This window comes from Capricornis sumatraensis, chromosome 6 (assembly GCF_032405125.1).
Source record: "Capricornis sumatraensis isolate serow.1 chromosome 6, serow.2, whole genome shotgun sequence".
Classification (NCBI taxonomy): domain Eukaryota; kingdom Metazoa; phylum Chordata; class Mammalia; order Artiodactyla; family Bovidae; genus Capricornis; species Capricornis sumatraensis.
Window position 1 is genome coordinate 14,835,958 of NC_091074.1, and position 23,179 is coordinate 14,859,136.

The following is a 23,179-nucleotide window of genomic DNA, read 5'->3' on the forward strand; positions in this document are numbered from 1 at the left end:
CCCTAACTGTCCCTTCCCCCCAACCTTCCCCCTTGGCAAAAAATGTCTATAAGTTCACAGATCATGGTTTTAAGCCCTGATTTGTCTACCTCAAGACCTAGTCCTTTTTAGCACACTTGTACACTGTTGGTGGCAGTGTAAATGCGTATAGCCATTATGGGAAGCAGTGTGGAAATATTTCAGAAAGCCAAAAATAGAACTAAGCATGTAATCCAGCAATCCTTCTTTGGAATACATACCCAGAGGAAATTAAAGAAGTGTCTCAAAGCAGTATCTGCACTTCCAAGTTCAGTGTAGCATTATTCACAACAGTCAGTATATGAAAATAACTTCGATATCTGTTAACAGATGAATGAATAAATATAGTGTGATGTGAGAAAAGATATCTGAAGTACTTAGCATAGAACTCATCATGAAGCAAATTACTGCCTTTCCGTGGTGCACTTTTTGAGGGACTTGTTGCTGTTGCTATTCAGTCACTAAGTCATATTTGAGTCTTTGTGACCCCATGGGCTGCAGCACACAAGGCTTCCCTGTGCCCCACTATCTCCCAGAGTTTGTTCAATTTCATGTCCATTGAGTTGGTGATGCCATCTAACTATTTCATCCTCTGCCACTCCTCGTTTTGCCTTCAGTATTTACTAACATCAGGCTCTTTTCCAATGAGTCGGCCCTTTGCATTGGGTGGCCAAAGTATTGGAGCTTCAGCTTCAGCATCAGTCTCTCCAATGAATATTCAGGGTTGTAGGATTGACTGGTTTGATCTCCTTGCTGTCCAAGGGACTCTAAAGAGTCTTCACAAGAACCACAGTTTGAAAGCATCTGTTCTTTAGTGCTCTTCCTTTTTTATGGTCTAGCTCTCACATCCATACATGACTACTGGAAAAACCATGGCTTTGAATCTATAGACCTTTGTTGGCAAAGTGATGGCTCTGCAAAACCCAGGTGAGCCAATTTGAAGATCTAATTAGCTTTATTTAATGATTCGTGATCCAGGGATCATCCCATTTAGCAGGCAGAAAGGGGTTCTGAGGAGCTGTCAAAATGGAAGGGTTTTCTAGGCAGAAAGGGGTGGAAAAGGGAAGTTTCTAACAAAGAGTGGGTTGTTTCCAGTAAGGTCATATTTTGGGAGATGGGTGGGGTTCTATCCTGCAGGTGACCTCATTAGTACTGATCAGGTAATTCCAGATTAACTGGTTAAAGGTCACATTTCTGGGAGAGGTGGAAACTGTAATTAGGTTAGATATTAAATCTTGATTTGCTGTTATGTGAAGCAAGTGACCCCATTCTGGGCTTCTCTTTCCTTTTTTTAAAAACAATTCTCCCCTTTTGATTAGACACTCAGCTTCATTGAAAAATGTAATCAAATTGCAAGGCATGAGGGCTCTTTCCAGCTCCCATTCTGAAGTTCTTGCAGTTTTTGTTGATCCTTGTGTGATAGTCTTTGGTCATAATGTTTTTGTGACCTTAATTTCTCTGATATTCACATGCTACAACTTTAGGTTCACAATATTTAAGTCAGTGTTTCTCTTTGTCCCTTTTTTTGATGTTTCAGTCTCAGGAAGATGATGTGCTTGGTGGTAAGTGGCTGTGGACAGGCATTGAAAACCTTTGAGAGTACAGAGCATGCCAGGGAGATTCTGTAACTACTATACACTGGGTAATTCCCAATGTCTGGGGTTCATGTCAGAACTGTAGTCTCCAAGACCCAAACCAGTCAAAATCAAATAAATCAAATAAAGACTCCATTGATGGAGCCACTTTGTTAAGCCCAGTGCTTATTCAGTGATCTTAAGTGACAAAGTTTCTACTTCCCTAGAGGTGTTAATCTGGGTGAAGAAGGTAGCCTTGGCCAGTGAAGTAGGACCTTACCAGAGGAAGTGAGTGCTGAATCACGAATGGCTCCTGGGAATTCGTATTTGAATCAGGGTGAAAAAAGTGACAGCCATGGATGCCAGTCTAATTTTAAGTGTCTGTAGACAACACAAGAAGTTTTAAACTAGTTACCCTTGTCTCATGTTCCTTTTCTTTTTTACAGAGCCTGGAAGCAAAGTTCACTAATTTTGGGGTGTTAGCCAGAGACAGGAAAACAGACCAAACAGAAAAATGAGGAACAAGGAAAGGATTCATACCCACAGGGTCCTGCTTGGTTTCAGTCCCCCCTTTTCTTCGATACTCATCAGTCATGAGAAGAATAAGTGTTGGATGAGAAGGGGGATAATGGGTAGAGAATTTAATCATAAACTCAGGAGAGGAGCTCAGTTTTAGGGGGACTCAGTTTCACAATGGATCTGGATTTGGAAAGGAGGGAACAATGGAAAATTTAATTTTCTGTCTGGACTGGGTGCTGCAGGCAGACAGACACCTGAAGGAGGACAGAGGGGAGCAGTAAAAGTTATGTTACTCAGTCTTTTGATTTAGGAACCACAGTCTTTAATTTTTCACTAACTTTTTGGAACATTTTTAAAATTGGTGCATAGTCGCCTTACAATGTTGTGTTAGTTTCTGCTGTACAACAAAAAGAATCAGCTATATGTATACATGTATCCCCTCCCTCTTGGACCCCCTAGATTATTAGCCATACAAAGGAACAAATTTTGATCATTCATAGATGAACCTAGAGACTGTCATACAAAGTGATGTCAGTCAGAAAGTGAAAAGCAAATACCACATATTAATGCATATAAATGGTACAGCTGAACCTATTTGCAGGGCAGGAATAGAAACACAGACATAGAGAATGGATTTCTGGACACGGGGCAAGGAAGGGAGGTGCAATGAATTGGGAGATTGGGGTTGCCATTTATACATTACCATCTGCAACAAATTTTTACACGGAGCTATTTTGCAGTTTTTAAGTCTTTGGAAGCTTCTGCATGCCAATTAAAATAGGTATTTCAGTATGTTTGATTTGGGAGTCCTTGCTTTTGAGTTCACTTCTTAAGTAAATAGTCTTGTCCAATTGGAATGTTTCTCATAATGGCCTGGGTTGTTTTTAGAAAGATTTTGTCATGTTTGTAGATATCTACAGTTTCTGGGACCACAGTTCTTAGACATAATGTAAACAGGTGTGTCAGAAGGTGGTATGCTTCACTTTTTAGGATGTAAGGTTCTAAGCACAACAAAACAAAAGTATGCACCTTAGCACACCAGCAGTTACCAGGAGATGTTACTGCAGATTGTCCAAGAGAAGGTCCTGTATGCACCATCCACAGGATCATGGGACTAGGGAAAGGGCTGAGCCAGAAATTAGGACTGAAGACTGGTCTGGGTTTCCGAAAGAACTGGAGACCAGAAAGTCAATGAGCTAGGGAGCCCAACACAAAGAGGTCATCCTAGGTATCCAGTGCGAAGGTCTGATGAGAATTCTTGTAAAATTAAAAATATATTTCCATGAGTTCGGAAATCCTGTGAATCTGATGGAAATCAATTGAAACAGTTGACTCAGTTCTTGAAGCAATTTGGTTTACATTGTTTGCTCTGATAATAAGCTCAAGGGAGCCATCAGTTTTACAACAGAGGATTCAATTTACATCCTATTTTTTAATCTGCACTAAAATACTAGAATTTCAATCTCTTAACGTGAAGCTTGGGTTTCCTGAATGACTCAACAGTGAAGAATCCACCTGCAATGCAGGAGATGCAGGAGACTCAAATTCCATCCCTGGGTCTGAAAGATCCCCTGCAGGAGGAAATGGCAACTCACTCCAGTATTCTTCCCTGGAAAATCCTACAGACAGAAGAGTCTGGCCGGCTACAGTTCATGGGGTTGCAAAAGAGTTGGGCATGATTGAATGACTAAGCACAGCACACGAAGTGAAACTTGTTAATTAATGCTTATTTTTCGAGATAGCATAATCAGATATGTGGATGACTTTCCTTTCCTAGCCCAAGGTATAATACAGCTAAAAACTTGAGCTTCCCTCAAAAATGTGATTCTTGGATTGATTGTTCTGTGTCTGAGAGCCCAATCATTTATCATAAAAGTACTGATTTAATCACTTTACCAAGAGATCAGAAGTACATAAACAAGTTCCATAAGGTCTTCCAAAATAAGTAGGACTTTGTTTCATATTGCTTTGAAGCATAAAGTTTTTTATTTGTTTTTTTAAACCTTTAATACTAGAAAGATAAGGAAGCCCATTTGCTAACTAGAGTAAAGGAACGTTTTTGGTGGGCTGAGGAAGTCTGAGGAAGGAAGTTTTTGAGCCCATGTTAGTTTATTGGTTGATTTATGTGTTGGCATTTACTTTTTTTCTGAGAAGCCAATTTGCAGTTTTTGTATTTTTAATTTTTATTCTTTCAATTTTATTATTATTATTTTGGTCACTACATATGGCATCAGTTCAGTTCAGTTCAGTTCAGTTGCTCAGTCATGTCCGACTCTTTGCGACCCCATGAATCGCAGCATGCCAGGCCTCCCTGTCCATCACCAACTCCCGGAGTTCACTCAGACTCACGTCCATCGAGTCCGTGATGCCATCCAGCCATCTCATCCTCTGTCATCCCCTTCTCCTCCTGCCCCCAATCCCTCCCAGCATCAGAGTCTTTTCCAATGAGTCAACTCTTTGCATGAGGTGGCCAAAATACTGGAGTTTCAGCTTTAGCATCATTCCTTCCAAAGAAATCCCAGGGCTGATCTCCTTCAGAATGGACTGGTTGGATCTCCTTGCAGTCCAAGGGACTCTCAAGAGTCTTCTCTAACACCACAGTTCAAAAGCATCAATTCTTCCATGCTCAGCTTTCTTCACAGTCCAACTCTCACATCCATATATGACTACTGGAAAAACCATAGCCTTAACTAGACGGACCTTTGTTGGCAAAGCAATGTCTCTGCTTTTCAATATGCCATCTAGGTTGGTCATAACTTTTCTTCCAAGGAGTAAGCGTCTTTTAATTTCATGGCTGCAGTCACCATCTGCAGTGATTTTGGAGCCCCCCAGTATAAAGTCTGACACTGTTTCCACTGTATAAAGGATCTTAATTCCCTAACTTGGGATCAAACCTGTGTCCCTTGCAGTGGAAGGTGAACTCTTAACCACTGGACCACTAGGGAAATTCCAGCATTTACTTTTGATTCTGTGGATGTTAAGTTTCCTTTTTCTTTATAGCTATATTTTGTTTATAGCAAAGCATAAGGGCCATGCTGAAGAACATTCTTTTTCAGTTCCTATGTAATCTACCTGGATGCTATGCCATCACACCATAAAAGGAGATATCCTTTCACTATCCTGCATTGTACATACTATCCTTATCCCCACTTTTCAGATGTGCAAACCATATTCTAGTGGTAATTACCATGTGAACCTGTGATTAAATGTTTTCCCTGATAGAGGGTGCATAAGCCAAACATTTAAATATATCCAAGGAAGGTTCATATAATTTAATTAATTGTTTTTTACCCAGTCTGAAGAGGATAGTAAGATAACCTGATATGGGGAGGAATATTTTATTTTTCCACATTTTATTCTCTTATGTAAGAGAATATCTTGCATGAGATATTAGATATCTTTAGATATCAAGGACAGAACATTTTGTCCTAATTAGTGTGGCACTGAAAAATCTTAAAGAACCCCATTCTGATTTAATTTAAACCCTGAATATGGAATGTGATTTTTTTCCTTTTTATTTTGATACACTTAATTTTTTTTTTAATCTTTGATTATCTTACTTAAAAGTAACTTACTTGCTATCTGTGTAAACCTGGATGGGCTACTTACAGGCTTTGAGCCTTAATTTCCTCATCTATAAAACTGGGGAAAATAATAATGTATACTTCTCAGGATTGTTTTAATAAGTAATGGATTAATTTTCAAAAAGTAACTACAATGAGACTTGGAACCTAGTGAAGGCTAAGGGTTTACTAAAAATTAAAGTGGAATAATATATGTTCAGAGAAATAAACCTATTTTTTTCCTAGATAATGTCTAATGGACATTCTTATATTAGGAGAAATCAAAATATAAAATAATGGCCCCTGAGTAGAAAAATTAGCATTTCCTTTTTCTGAAGTACTTTCAAGGGTTGATGTGTGCTCTACACTTGGCTTCCCTGGTGATTCAGTGGTAAAGAATCTGCCTGTCAATGCAGGAGACTTGAGTTCAATCCCTGGGTTGGGAAGATCTGCCCCTTGCAGAGAAGGAAATGGCAATCCACTCCAGTGCGTTGCCTCAAAAATTCCGTGGACAGAGGAGCCTGGTGAGCTATAGTCCATGGGATTGCAATGAGCTGGACACAACTTAGCAACTAAACAACAACAACTAAGGCTCCTAGTTCATTCTCTCTGGTCTGTAGACGAAGTAACACTTATTCAAGGGTGGGAGGGATATCTTACTCATTTTTACTGTTAAGCACAACAAAAAGTCGTCCAGAACGTTGGTGTCCATGAGATATTGGTTGAATTAATGAACATTTAATGTGTTTTTTATTTTTTATTTTTTGGTAATTTTCCTGGAATTCCCAGCTTAGTCAAACGCTCCCTCTTCCAGACATGCCTTGTTAGTCCGGGTCTCTATGACTGTGTCAATCGACCACAAAGTTGCTGTGGTGGGAAAGTTCTGACACAACCAGGGGTGCCTGGAAGAGGCAGAATTTGTACAGAAGCTGAGGCTGATAACTTCCAGAAACCCTACTGTCAAGTTCAGTATCCTCCTGTTAAATACTTTAAAACAGGTTTTGAAAAGACGGCCAGATTTAGTGTCCTTTGATTTGCATCACTGTGGGGAAGGATATAGTCAGAGTATCTCATGCAAAAATAAAAAAAATTTTTTTGATCATGCCTGAAATTTTAAACCATGCTGTCTGATGAAGAGAATAGTTTTTAGAAAAGATAGCTTTAGGGAAACTCAATACCTTAAAAAAATTGTTTAGCAAAATGTTTATCAAACAATCAGGAAAATAAATAATCTCTTGTCTGTATTTAAACTATTTTCTAGAAGTTGTAGAAATGCCTTTAAATATTATCGTTGTTGTTTACATACTTATTGATGTCTTGAATTCTCATAGAGTGAGAATGTGAGTATATCAGTTTTAGTGATTATCATCATTATTGTTGAATTTAACATCTTTTTTTTTTTTGGCGGCACTGGCTGTTCTTTGTGGCATCTGGGCTTAGTTGCCCCTCGGGATGTGGGATTTTAGTTCCCCCACCAGTGATCTATCCTGTGTCACCTGCATTGAAAGACAGATTCTTAACCACCTGAATACCAGGGAAGTCTAAATTTAACATCTCTAATACCCTCATTTCTCTCTCCCTTCCTACAATTCCCACCACTATCCACTCCCTTGTTGTTGTTATTCAGTCACTATGTCATGTCCGACTCTTTGCAACCCCATGAACTGCAGCACACCAGGCTTCCCTGTCCTTCACTATCTCCCGGACTTTCCTCAAACTCATGTCTATTGAGTTTGTGATGCCATCCAGCCATCTCATCCTCTGTTGCCCCCTTTTCCTCTTTCCCTCAATCTTTCCTAGCATCAGGGTCTTTTGCAATGTTCTTCCAGTGGCCAAAGTACTGGAGCTTCAGCTTTAGCATCAGTCCTTCCAATGAATATCCAGGTTTGATTTCCTTTAGGATTGACTAGCTTGATCTCCTTGCTGTTCAAGGGACTCTCAAGAGTCTTCTCCAGCACCACAATTCAAAAGCATCAATTCTTCAGCACTCAGCTTCCCTCCTGAACTTGATTATCACCCAGGAGGCGGGTTAAGAGCAGAGATAAAACTTTGGTTTGACATTTAGCTGTCTCAATCTGAATTGCGTAGAAACTGCTTGTGTGGGCATGCACCAAAATTTCCCCATCATTTGACTTTTCAGATTATTTTTTTCCCTTTGTTATCTCTCAGGATGAGAGTTTTTAAGATCAGAGCAGTTAATAGAAAACAAAAAGGAGGGTTTTTTTCTTCTTTTTTTGCACATCTGAATGGAGCATGAATAAATTTGCAACTTCATATCAAGGTTAAGAATCTATTTTAACAAAAGGAAGCCAACTGAAATTGTTTTAAAGTACAGTTGAGGGAAGGGGCATGATTGATGTTTTGGGTTTCAAAAATTCATTTCAGCCAATGTGAGTGCCTGAATGCTTAGAGTCTTTTCAGACTATTATAGTACTGAACATGAAACCTGATTGAAAAAGAAATCAGATGCCAATAAATCAAAGGTTTTTGGAGACTCTACTTTGGGAAGTATCCCCAATGCTCAGCTTAGTTACTGCAAGTAATAAATCCTTTCTTCTCCAGATCTTTGACTTGGTTGTATCTCTTGGCTCAACACCCACCAAGTAACAAACCTAGTTTTCAACTGTGAACCCAGTTTTTGTATAACATAATAGTCATTTCTGTGAAAGACTAATATGTTGGTATAATTTTTTTCCTTAAAATTAATGTAATTAAATAGGATCAACCCATTACATTGTGTTGTGTGTAATCTTTGTTTTGTTATTTGTTTTATTCACATGTTTGACACATACAAAGTTGAATAAATTAAAAATATACTGTAAAAAATAAAATATTTTTATTGTAATCCCTACAATATTTATCAGAGAAGGAAATGGCAATCCACTCCAGTATTCTTGCCTGGGAAATCCCATGGACAGAGGAACCTGTCAGTTACAGTCCATGGGGTCACAAAGTAGTCAGACACAAGTGAGTGACTAAACAACTGGGTTTATATATAGAGATTTTACCACTATCATGAGGTGCCAAGGTGATTGGGCTACCAATAAAATAATGTTAGAAGAAAGGTAAGCCTTTTTTCCCATAAATGCCCAGTCATTTTGATTGACATCAAGTGAAAGTGAAATTGCTCAGTCGTGTCCGACTCTTTATGACCCCATGGACAGTAGCCTGCACCAGGCTCCTCTGTCCATGGGATTTTCTAGGCAAGAGTACTGGAGTGGGTTGCCATTTCCTTCTCCAGGGAATCTTCCCGACCCAGGGATCGAACCCAGGTCTCCCGCATTGTAGACAGACGATTTAACCATCTGAGCCACCAGGGAAGTCACCACTATTTATTTCCAAGATGAAAATAGTTTATTATTTTTCCTGATTATAAAAATAATGCATATTTTTACTACAAAAACTTGAACTTTGGATGTCAAGCCACTATTTTATTGTCTCTTCTCAGAGAATTACCTATTCCAAGAAATTAAAAAAATTGTGTCAATAACAGTAAATAGCTTACTACATGCATCAGAGCATATCATTGTCTAAGACCATGGAGTTAAGGAAGTGAAAATCTGTCAAAATAACTGTATACCAAGACATGTATAAACATTTTTCCTTAGGCTAGAAGCCCCACTTTGTCTCAGGCTTGCTCAAATGTCCAATCCCACTGCTAACGACTGAGGCAGCTTATGAAGTTCTTTGGATTCACGTTTTCTGGATGGTGGTAATTTGAAGTGATAAGGAGATTGGTCCTTGAATTAATTAGTAGCTGCTTGATATGACTAATCCCTCCGAGTACTTCCTTACCTGACTCTATCTTGTAAATCTTACCTTGGAAAAAGGCTGACATAAAGATTTTTCTTATAATTCTTGCTCTTAATTACCAGTAAGCATTCTATCATGTGTTTATTGAAGAAAGAAAATTGAGGTTGCAACAGTTTTAAAGTGCTTATTCACCTTTAAGAAACAAAACTAGATTTTGGCTTGAATGCATCATTCAATATTTTAAGTGGATTGAAATCCAATGGATTTCTTTTCTTTCTTTTTTTTTTAATTATGCATGTCATATATGAGTGAGATAATCAAAATTGCCAATTCTTTCCTTTTTAGAATTCAAATGTTGCAAACATAGCTATACTTTTGTACATGTCATGAATATTTCTTTCAGATTAGTTGGGATACTTTAATAAATCCAATTGTTTTCACAGATTTCCTCCTGTTGCCATTTTCCTGATCATGGAAAATACTGTGCATGCTGTCATTTCATTGAGACCCCATGGATTGTAATCTGCCAGGCTCTTCTGTCCATGGGATTTCCCAGGCAAGAATACTGTAGTGGGTTGCCATTTCCTTCTCCAGGGCATCTTTCCAACCCAGGGATTGAATATATTGTCTCTTGTGTCTCTTGATTGGCAGGTGGATTCTTTACCACTGAGCTACCTGGTAAGCCAGTATGCATCTTCAAACCCTCAGCAGGACTAATTAGGTGTGCACAACCAGCTCTATGATGCAGTTCCATTTAGGAGGACAGCCTGCTAAAAGCCAAAGAATCATTGAATAATAATATGTCTCATTGAGTCATAATATGTCTAAATCAGCTGGAAAAATAATAAGAAAGCTCAACTTGTGGACATTTATTGGGAAAAAAGATGAACATTTCTGTTAAAAAAAACTAAATTCTGTATGTCACAGTGAACTATGATTAATTTTTTTGTGAGATCCTCAGTTGAATAACCACGAAGCAATCAGTTATCAGCTTGTTCCTGGAGGCTAACAGTAAAATCCAAGGCAGATGCACTATTGACTGAAATCCTGGAGAAAGATGTGATGGAGACTAGGATTGAAGAGCTCCTGTTCCTGCATCCCCTTTCCTAGGTGAAGAAAAGGGACTGAGAGGGAGAGAAAGTGTAGAGGGATGGGGCGGGGGCAGGTGGGGGATGAGAGAAAGGTAGGAAGATTGCTTTAGTTCTGCAAGTGCTCAAGTGGAGAATTTCTGGTTATTTCATTTTCTGGCTATGTGTCCTTGACTCTTAGAGAATCAGTTGGAGGAAACAATTTAGAAAGTCAGCCCGCTACGTCATGAGCATTTAAAACCCATCAGAGGGTAGAAGTGGTTCACCAGTAATTATAAGTGGACAGTGGAGAACTAAGATGCACGTGTCCAGATTTGACTCTGATTGCAAGTCAGAAAAATCGAGAAAATGAACAGTCTAATTTAAATGCAAAAGAGGTTTTAGCCAGCTTCTGTTGCCAAAAATCTTCTCCGGTTTAAAACTACAGTAATGATTTTTAAGGCAAGTCAAAATGTTGACATTTACAATTTTCATTAATTTATTTAAAAGATACATTATGAAAAATATACAAATATATATGTTTCAGTTTCTATATTTAATGTAGAGAAAATTAATAATAGGAACTGAAATATTCCAAGCATATATACAAAATAATATAGTAAATATTCACACCCAGATCATCCAACTTAAGGAAACAATACTTATCATTGTTGTGGCTGTCTTTCTTCTCCATCTGCATTGGGAAATATATAAGTATTGCTGCTGCTAAGTCACTTCAATCATGTCTGACTCTGTGTGACCCCATAGACGGCAGCCCACTAGGCTCCCCCGGCCCTGGGATTCTCCAGGCAAGAACACTGGCATGGGTTGCCATTTCCTTCTCCAATGAATGAAAGTGAAAAGTGAAAGTGAAGTCGCTCAGCCGTACCTGACTCTTAGTGACCCCATGGACCGCAGCCCACCAGGCTCCTCCATCCATGGGATTTTCCAGGCAAGAGTACTGGAGTGGGGTGCCATTGAAAATACATAACAATTTTGCACATTTATAGCAATACAATTGTACTGTATTTTTCTGTTTTGGTATTATGTTTGTGAGAATCAACCATACTAATACCTGTAGGATTAGCTCATTTGTTTTACTGTTGAATGGGGTCACATTCACCAAAATAAATTACATGCATCCATTAATTTATCAATGGACATAGTTCCAACTCCTTGTTTCCAATTCCTTGCCATCACACCTACTGCCAATAGATGCTTTCTTTGGTAGTATGTGGCATCATTGGATTCTTTTTAACATTTGCCATTCTCTAACAGTAAAGAATCTGCCTGCAATGCAGGAAACCCAGGTTCAATCCCTGGATCAAGATCCCCTGGAGAAGGGAATGGTGACCCACTCTAGTATTCTTGTCTGGAGAATTTCATGGACAAATGAGACTGGCAGGCTACCATCTATGCCATTGCAAAGAGTAGGACACGACTGGACAACTTTCACTCACTCATTGTAATGAATGTGAAATGATACAATAGTTTTAATTTGCACTTTTGATTTCTAAGTTAACATACCTTTTTTTTTTTTAAAGACTTTTGTTTTAGGATCAGTGTTAGATTCACAGCATAACTGAGCAAGTAATGCAGAGATTTCCCATATATCCTCTACCTACACACATGTATAGCCTCCTCCATTTGTTACGGCTGATGAACCACACTGACAAAAAATAATTACCCAAAGCCCATAGTTTACATTAAAGTCCATTCTTGGTGTTGTGCAGTCTATGAGTTTAGACAAATGAAATCACCAATATCACTGCCCTAAAAATCTTCTATGCTCCAACCACTTATATTCTTGTGGGATATTAGCTCCCCAGTCAGGGATTGAACCTGTGTCCTTGGCAGTGAGAGCACAGAGTTCAAACCACTGGACTACCAAGGAAGTCCCTGTACATGATATATTAAACTTTAGCATTGGTATATCCACATTAATATTCTTCCGTACAGTATATATGATTAGAATTTACTACAGCATTTGTTCCAAACGGGTGTTTAGATGGGGAAGGGTCTCTGGGAGCCAGATGATACACACCACGCCCCTGCCCCAGGATGATTCATCAGGACACCTTCTCTGAACAAACCAGCTATTATACAAAAGTGTAATTGTCACAGTACGTCACTAACCTGAGAGTGGAATTTCTCTACCAAATCTCAGATGTCCAGACCTTGGGAGTTGTTTCTTGGTTTTGATTATATATCACCCCAGAAAATAAAGATATTAATGCTCAAAGCACAGACAGGTTCCAGATGGTCAGGAATTGTTGAAGTTCCAGATAAAGATACTGGATTACAGCACAGAAAATAATTACCCAATACAAATGACAGAATGTCCTTTCATGCTGAGGTTGGCAAGCCATGGCCTGTGGGTCAAATCTAACTGCTGCCTGTTTTTGAGTGGCCTTGGAGCTAAGAATTGTTTATATATATATATTTTTTCAGATAAAATATTATAGGTTTATTTAAAACTTACTTCTCACCTTGAGTATGTAAAACACAAACTTCACAAAATGTTCATTTTTTTACTTTGTAGTTTACAAATATACAAAATAAAAGTTATTAAGGCAAGGAATTATATAGAAAAAATCATTTGTTCTGCTTAAGGCATACTTGAAAATAAACAACTGTACAAATTACTACACATCTGAAACCACAGTGCATAACAGACTATAAAAAAAAAAACAAGTTAAAGTAAACCAGGTATTTTTTTGTTTTTATATTTTTAAATTGTCAAATCAAAAGAAGAAAGATATTATATGACACTTGAAAAGTATTTGAATTCAAGTCTATAAATCAAGTTTTATTAGCACACAGCTTCATTCCTTCATTCACTTAGTGTCTAGGGCTGCTCTTGTAATACATGACAGAGGTAGCAGTTTATATAGAGACTATGTAGCCCACAAACCCTAGAATATTTATTATCTGGCTCTTTACAGAAAAAAACAACCATGTGCCCTATTGGATGCCATTGTCAGAGAGAATCCGGGGCCAGGGGTCACCATGGATCAGAGCTCATGGTTACTTCTTGTCTTTCCATCTGTATAGTTCAGTTCAGTCATGTCCTACTCTTTGCGACCCCATGAACCACAGCATGCCAGGCCTCCCTGTCCATCGCCAACTCCTGGAGTTTACCCAAACACATGTCCATTGAGTCAGTGATACCATCCAACCATCTCATCTTCTGTCGTCCCCTTCTGCTCCTGCCCTCAATCTTTCCCAGCATCAGGGTCTTTTCAAATGAGTCAGCTCTTTGCATCAGGTGGCCAAAGTATTGGAGTTTCAGTCAACATCAGTCCTTCCAATGTACACCCAGGACTGATCTCCTTTAGGATGGACTGGTTGGAACTCTTTGCAGTCCAAGGGACTCTCAAGAGTCTTCTCCAACAACACAGTTCAAAAGCATCAATTCTTTGGTGGTCAGCTTTCTTTATAGTCCAAGTCTCACATCCATACATGACTATTGGAAAAACCATAGCCTTGACTAGATGGACATTTGTTGATGTAATGTTTCTGCTTTTTAAAATACTGTCCAGGTTGGTCATAACTTTCCTTCCAAGGAGTAAGCGTCTTTAAATTTCATGGCTGCAATCACCCATCTGCAGTGATTTTGGAGCCCCCAAAAATAAAGTCTGACACTGTTTCCATTGTTTCCCCAACTATTTGCCATGAAGTGATGGGACCAGATGCCATGATCTGAGTTTTCTGAATGTTGAGCCTTAAGACAACTTTTTCACTCTCCTCTTTCAATTTCTTCAAAAGGCTCTTTAGTTCTTCTTCACTTTCTGCCATGAGGGTGGTGTCATCTGCATATCTGAGGTTATTGATATTTCTCCCAGCAATCTTGATTCCAGCTTGTGTTTCTTCCAGCCCAGAGTTTCTCATGATGTACTCTGCATAGAAGTTAAATGAGCAGGGTGACAACATACAGCCTTGACATACGCCTTTTCCTATTTGGAACCAGTCTGTTGTTCCATATCCAGTTCTAACTGTTGCTTCCTGACCTGCATACAGGTTTCTCAAGAGGCAAGTCAGGTGGTCTGGTATTCCCATCTTTTTCAGAATTTTCCATAGTTTATTGTGATCCACACAGTCCAAGTTTTTGGCATAGTCAATAAAACAGAAATAGATATTTTTCTGGGACTCTCTTGCTTTTTCGATGATCCACCAGATGTTGGCAATTTGATCTCTGGTTCCTCTGCCTTTTCTAAAACCAGCTTGAACATCTGGAAGTTCACAGTTCATGTATTGCTGAAGCCTGGCTTGGAGAATTTTAGATAGGAGAATTACTTTACTAGCGTGTGAGATGAGTGCAATTGTGCAGTAGTTTGAGCTGACATATTGAGTGCAGCACCTTCACAGCATCATTTTTAGGATTTGAAGTAGCTCAACTGGAATTGTAGTGATGATTCCTAAGGCCCATTTGACTTCACAGTCTAGGATGTCTGGCTCTAAGTGATTGATCACACCATCGTGATTATCTGTTTCGTGAAGATCTTTTTTGTATAGTTCTTCTGTGTATTCTTGCCACCTCTTCTTAATATCTTCTGGTTCTGTTAGGTCCATACCACTTCTGTCCTTTATCGAGCCCATCTTTGCATGAAATGTTCCCTTGGTATCTCTGATTTTCTTGAAGAGATCTCCAGTCTATCCCATTCTATTGTTTTCCTCTATTTCTTTGCATTGATTGCTGAAGAAGGCTTTCTTATCTCTCCTTGCTATTCTTTGGAACTGTGCATTCAGATGCTTATATCTTTCCTTTTCTCCTTTGCCTTTTGCTTCTCTTCTTTTCACAGCTATTTGTAAGGCCTCCTCAGACACCCATTTTGCTTTTGTGCATTTTTTTGGTCTTGCTCCCTGTCTCTTGTACAATGTCAGGAACCTCCATCCATAGTTCATCAGGCACTCTGTCTATCAGATGTAGTCCCTTAAATCTATTTCTCACTTCCACTGTATAATCACAAGGGATTTGATTTAGGTCATACCTGAATACCAACAAAGGTCCGTCTAGTCAGGGTTATGGTTTTTCCAGTGGTTATGTATGGATGTGAGAGTTGGACTGTGAAGAAAGCTGAGTGCTGAAGAATAGATGCTTTTGAACTGTGGTGTTGGAGAAGACTCCTGAGGTTCCCTTGGACTGCAAGAAGATCGACCCAGTCCATTCTAAAGGAGACCAGTCCTGGGTGTTCTTTGGAAGGAATGATGCTAAAGCTGGAACTCCAGTACTTTGGCCACCTGATGCAAAGAGTTGACTCATTGTAAAACACTCTGATACTGGGAGGGATTAGGGACAGGAGGAAAAGGGGATGGCAGAGGATGAGATGGCTGGATGGCATCACCAACTCGATGGATGTGAGTTTGAGTGAACTCTGGGAGTTGGTGATGGACAGGGAGGCCTGGTGTGCTGCGATTCACGTAGTTGCAGAGGTGGACACGACTGAGCGACTGAACTGAACTGAACTGAATGGTCTAGTGGTTTTCCCTACTTTCTTCAATTTAAGTCTGAATTTGGCAATAAGGAATTCATGATCTGAGCCACAGTCAGCTCCTGGTCTTGTTTTTGCTGATTGTATACAGCTTCTCCATTTTTGGCTGCAAAGAATATAATCAATTTGATTTTGATATTGCCATCTGGTGATGTCCATGTGTAGAGTTATTGTTGGAAGAGGGTGTTTGCTATGACCAGTGCACTCTCTTGGCAAAACTCTATTAGCCTTTGTGCTGCTTCATTCTGTACTTCAAGGCCAAATTTTTCTGTTACTCCAGGTGTTTCTTGACTTCCTACGTTTGCATTCCATCTGTATAAAATGCATATAAATCATCTTCCCTCTGGTGTCTATATGGACAGGAGCATAGCTTGAGTAACCATCTACAATGTTGTCTATATTTGAAATAAGAAAGTCAGGGAGAGTTCCCCCAAAGCAGTCTCATCTGTTATTACTTGTATGTAGACAGACTGAAGAATTAAGAAGCCCCTTTTGTGCAGGGAAATGCACCGAGTAATCATGAATATGCTGCCTGCTCTGTGGACTTCCTGTTGCTGTTCTGCTTGTCTTCAGTTGTGTTTGAATCTTTGTGACCCCCTGGACTGTAGCCTGCTTCCTATTTGGCCCTGATTTCTTTCATTTTTTATATTCTTCAAATGTGTGTGTGTGTTAGTTGCTCAGTCAGGTCAGGCTCTTTGTGATCCCATGGACTGTAGCCCTCTAGATGACTCTGTCCATGGGATTCTCCAGGCAAGAATACTGGAATGGATTGCCATTCCCTTTTCCAAGCTATCTACTCAACTCAGGGTTCAAACCTGGGTCTCCCGAATTGCAGACAGATTCCTTACCATCTAAGCCATAGATGGGTCATAGTTGAAAATGTTTAGAAGCTGGGTTTGGAGAAGGCAATGGCAACCCACTCCTGTACTCTTGCCTGGAGGATCCCAGGGACAGTGGAGCCTGGTGGGCTGCTGTCTATGGGGTCACACAGAGTCGGACATGACTGAAGCAACTTAGCAGCAGCAGCAGCAGCAGAAGCTGGGTAGACTATAATTTTTTTGCAGCTTATTCCCATGAGGGAGGGTGGAGATTGCATGCCTTTAAGACTATCTAAGGAATTTCACTGGAGATGGGAATATCCAAAGTTGAGAAAGATTGTTCTGGAGCTAAGATGCCTGCTGTTCCTCTGGAGTTACATTCTGGAGGACTGGAAATTTGTCTTGTTATACCTAGCGCTTTGTGAAACTGTGGATTCTTGCTTTTTTTTCTTTCAGCAACAAAGACTATGATCAATATTCTGTGATTAACATTCCATCAACCTGAGAGTGAGAGGGAGAGACTTCAGTTCCATTTTTGCTTCCAACTAATTTGTAGCTTTAGCTCCTCATTGAAAACTGGGTACCGGTTTTTAAAATTACAATCCAGTACAACTTGACTGGATGGCTTTGATGGCTGCCTGACTTTGAAAGAATGATTCCAAAGCATGATTCTTTTATTTTAACCTTGATTTTTATTTATGTTACATATTTATGATCTATCTGAAATTTGGTGGAATTCCTTTTGCTTTTAAGATAATTAAACTATTGTGATGAAAAGATGTAAATAAAATATTGCAGTGAAATATTTTCCACTTCATTTAAAAGCAAGCCATCAAGATTAGGCATTAGTTAATTATTATATGAAAGTGCAAAAATGCTGGGCCTTCCTTGGCAGTCCAGTGGTTAAGATTCCATGCTTCCAGTGCAGGAGATGAAGGTTGGATCCCTGGTTGGGCAACTGAGATCCCACATGACACATGGAGCAGCCAAAAAAAAAAAAAACACTAATAAAATAAGTTACATAAGATAACTAATTCTCACTATAGAAGATGAGAACATTCTGATGGTGAGGATGTGAAAGAGTAGAAAAAAGTCTCTGAGCATTTTTTTAAAAACAAAACCCCAAACAATCTTCCTCCATCCATCTTACACACACACACACACACACACACACACACACACAATTTCCCAACTCCCATCTTCCATGTCAGCTTATTTCAGGGTCAAATTGGTTTTGGGTATTTTATGACTATTAAAGACACAGCAATTGTCAACTCAACCTTCTTCATACTTGGTCAGTAATAAAAAAGGGAGAAGGATGAAAATAGAAGAGATTGAAAGCATCTAAGATGAGAGAGGAATGAAGGAGGAAAATGTGTACACATTTCAAGTGGATGACAACATTCCAAGACCAGCTGCAAACTTTTATTTTATTGTTTAGAAAACAATCTTTGAACTCAAGAAATGCCTAGTGAATCTATTTTGTTCTTCCTGACTCAACCCAGGAACAGAAAAATGAATTTGACAGTGACCACAAATACCTGATATATGAGAACTGAATTTGAGGTTTACAGAGACAGAACACACTTCATCTTGAAGGCATATTTTGATGGTAAGTTTAGATAGCCCATTCTTTCAAATAATTTCCTGGTGAACAGACAGGTATTTGAAGATAATTTCTGTTTCCTACAGCTTGAAGATGGAATCAGAAAAAGTGGCACAATATCTTAGCTTTGAAAGTAAATGTTTTAAACCAGATCACTTGGAGATGATCTGTTATGTAATAACCAGATTATTTATAATGTCTTCTTACTCCTCTTTCTTCATGTAAATACTTACTCCAGACAAGACGCACTTTAGCATGTCACATTTATAAGATTTCTCCCCTACCCCAATTAGGCTTCTCCTTTTTGATGAAAAACTTGTGATTTTATGAATATTCAATAAGTCACTTGGATAGTGGCTGTCTGGACCTGAAATATTCTTAGTGTTCTCTCACTTGCCAGTCGAGACAATTTTCAGTGCATAGAATCAGCATCTTTTTTGGAAAAAAGTCTGATTCATGAACTAATATTACATAGAACCAATAATAAATGGAACCATTCACCAATCTGTCTCAGTGCCTTAATCTAAATTGAGGGCAGTGGATGCAGTTTAGCATGTTCAGCTCTACTGTTCTATGAAAGTGAAAGATTAGTCTCACAGTTGTGTCTGACTCTCTGCAACCTCATAGACTGTGGCCTGCCAGGATCCATGGAATTCTCCAGGCAAAACTGGAGTGGGTAGCCATTCCCTTCTCCAGGGGATCTTCCCCACCCAGGGGTTGAACCTGAGTCTCCTGAATTGCAGGCAGACTCCTTACCATCTGAACCACTATGATTAGAATAAAAATCAGAGAGAAATTAGGTGATGCTTGAGAAAAATTATTACACTAGAATCCTCTGGAACAGATTCTCAAGACACATAAGAGTGGAACTATTCATGATTGTCAGCTGATTGATGGCACATTGTTGCCACATGAGATAAGCAAAAGGCTACCAACTTATTTGACTTCTGTGAACCCGGATATGCATCAGTTGTTAAGGATACAAAAACAAATCACATCCCTGTTTCTTAACACGTGTGGCCATGTTTTTAGACGAATACATAACATGAGTTCAACAGTTATGTAGCAGCAAATGAAACTTGTATTAAAAGAAAGGGATTTGGGGATTTAAAATATTTGCTGATTTTATTAGTTTCTTACTATTGTTTTAACAAATGTCCACCAACTTTTGGATTAAAACATCACAAGTAAACATTTGACAATTCCAGAATCGATGTGTTGGAAGGGCTATGGTCCTTTCTGGAGGTTAGGAGAGAATATTTTCTTGCCTTTTCCAGTGTTGTGAGCTACCTGCATTCCCTGGCTCATGAGTGCTTCCATCCTCAAAGCCAGCAATGGCCAGACAAGCCACATCACATTGTCATGTCACATTGCACTGACACTCACTCTTCTCACTCCCTCCTGCAATTGGAAGGACCCTTATTATTACCTTGGGCTAACCCAGATAATCTAGGATGGCCCCTCATCTCCAAGTCAACCGCAACCTTAATTCCATCTGCAACCTTAATCCCCCCTTGCCCTGTAATATAACATAGTCATGGGATCCAATATTTAGGATATGGACATCTTTGGGAAGCCATTGTTCTGCATACAGCATTAATGGAATTGTGAATATCGACTTTCCATTTACTTTTCCTGAGCAATTCCAGTCACTCTTACTCATGCTGCAATCACTGAAGAGCATGCATAACTTTGAAATCCTCCACAAGCCTGACATGAGTCTTTGAAAATTAATCCAGACACAAGGAGAACTGAGTTAGAACATCTCTGTCATTGCTTTTTCTGGGAGCTGTGAACCCATATTCTTATTGCTCATTTTTAATTCCAGCTCATTCTGACCATGTGTTGCTTCAGGGTGTACAACTCCTAGGAAATGATGTTTTATTAGTATCATTTGTTTATTACAGAGCATGAGTCAAAGATTTGCTCCCAGGGCCACACGGCTTTAGATAGTGTAATGCTAATTCATAGGTCTTTAATAGTATCCTACAAAGAAGGCTGAATTTCTTTTTTTTTTTTTAACCAAGACAGCACTGCAGTTAAAACTGATTTATGTACTCATTTATGCATTTAAAACTCATTCATGTGCTCATTCATAATACTATTGTAATATTAAATATAATTCTCTCCTCCAAATAGGAGGACACTAAGAAATGACAGCAGCTGTTTATTTCACATTGTTCTGGGATGTGGGCCCTGATCAGAAAATTCCTAAATTATTCTCCTAGATTCTATCTTTCAAAATAAAATCCAATATTTTAGAACTAATTGGAACTGAGGGCAAAGAATATAGTCACAGCATGCATTGTGGGCCTCACCAAATCATTTTAAAGAAAGACAATAAGACTGAATTGGATATGGGTGCTGGATATGAAATTACTCAATTCTTGTCAAATAAGAAAGAATCATGGCCCCAGATGTTGACTTCAGTCATAGGAATGCTGAGACTAGGTGCCAAGAATCCTGACTCCTTGATTCTTTAATTGTTTTCAATTAGATCTGCAGAGTAGATTCTGCCCTAAAGGCTTATTATGATTGAACACATAGTAAAAACCCATCCAAAACTTCTTTTTTTGAAAATAACACGTGCTGTGTTTTTGATGATAAAGGGAATACTTATTAAATTATAGTCTGTCAAAACAATTGTAAAACACTCTCTAACATAAATTACAGCAGGATCCTCTATGACCCACTTCCCAGAATATTGGAAATAAAAGCAAAAATAAACAAATGGAACCTAATTAAAATTAAAAGCTTCTGCACAACAAAGGAAACTATAAGCAAGGTGAAAAGACAGCCTTCAGAATGGGAGAAAATAATAGCAAATGAAGCAACTGACTAACAACTAATCTCAAAAATATACAAGCAACTCCTACAGCTCAATTCCAGAAAAATAAGTGACGCAATCAAAAAGTGGGTCAAAGAACTAAACAGACATTTCTCCAAAGACACACAGATGGCTAACAAACACATGAAAAGATGCTCAACATCACTCGTTATCAGAGAAATGCAAATCCAAACCACAATGAGGCACCATTTCATGCCAGTCAGAATGGCTGCTATCCAAAAATCTACGAGCAATAAATGCTGGAGAGGGTGTGGAGAAAAGGGAACCCTCTTACACTGTTGGTGAAAATGCAAACTAGCACAGCCACTATGGAGAACAGTGTGGAGATTCCTTAAAAAACTGGAAATAGAACTGCCTTATGACCCAGCAATCCCACTGCTGGGCATACACATCAAGGAAACCAGAATTGAAAGAGACACGTGTATCCCAGCGTTCATCACAGCACTGTTTATAATAGCCAGGACATGGAAGCAACCTAGATGTCCACCAACAGACTAATGGATAAGAAAGCTGTGGTACATATACACAATGGAGTATTACTAAGCCATTAAAAAATACATTTGAATCAGTTCTAATGAGGTGGATGAAACTGGAGCCTATTATACAGAGTGAAGTAAGCCAGAAAGAAAAACACCAATACAGTATACTAACACATATATATGGAATTTAGAAAGATGGTGGCAATAACCCTGTATGCAAGACAGTAAAAGAGGCACAGATGTATAGAACAGTCTTTTGGACTCTGTGGGAGAGGGAGATAGTGGGATGGTTTGGGAGAATGGCATTGAAACATGTATATTATTATATGTGAAGTGAATCACCAGTCCAGGTTCAATGCATGATACTGGATGCTTGGGGCTGGTGCACTGGGATGACCCAGAGGGATGGTATGGGAAGGGAGGTGGTGGGGGGTTCAGGATGGGGAACACATGTACACCTGTGGCAGATTCATGTCAATGTATGGCAAAACCAATACAATATTTTAAAGTAATTAGCCTCCGATTAAAATAAATAAATTCATTTTTAAAATTTAATGAAGAATTAAAATCATCCACGATTCTTTGCTCATAGTTAAGTTTTTCTTATATTTCTCTCTAGTTGCTAATAATCACTTCTCGGATGATATGAAAGGAATTGGCATTTCTTAGCATCCTGCTTTCCCCTCACCCCATCCTTTCTTATTCCACCAGCCTTATTTTACCAAACTGCTTACAAATCTTCCATGTGGTTCTGCGCAGCCTGAGAAGAAGAAGCAGCCAAAATTACCTTGCTTATAGAAGTTCAGAAATGAAATCTGTGTCAGCCTCAGCTTTCCACTATTTTAAGTTCCAGGGCCACTACACTGGCATTGTTTTTAAAAGAAAGAAGGAACAAAGAAAGAAGGGAGCAAGGCATTTGAGTATTTACTTTGTGCAAACGTTGTATTAATTATGAGCAACCAAAGAGATATAAAACATGGATTTGTCTTCACAGAGCTTGTTGTATGGTTGTATAGGCCAAATATATTCCCCTAGAAATTATTTCAAATACAAGGAAGCAAATTGTCAAGGGCCAATAAGGGTAGCACACAGACCTTGCAGAGAACTTTCAGTTCAGTTCAGTTTAGTCGCTCAGTCCTGTCCGACTCTTTACAACCCCATGAATTGCAGCACGCCAGGCTGAACTTTATCAGAGCTCATTTTGGTCTACAGTAAAAAGGCAGTAGGGAAAGCTTTTGTGAAGGAGGTAGGATTTAAGCTGTTCTTTTAGAGAAGATGTGTGTGTTTGTTAATCACTTAGTGGTGTCCAACTCTTTGTGAGCCCATGAACGGCGCCCACTGGGATCCTCTGTTCATGGGATTCTCCAGGCAAGAATAATGGAGTGGGTAGCCATTTCCTTTTCCAGGGGATCTTCCCAACCCACGGATTGAACCTGATCTCT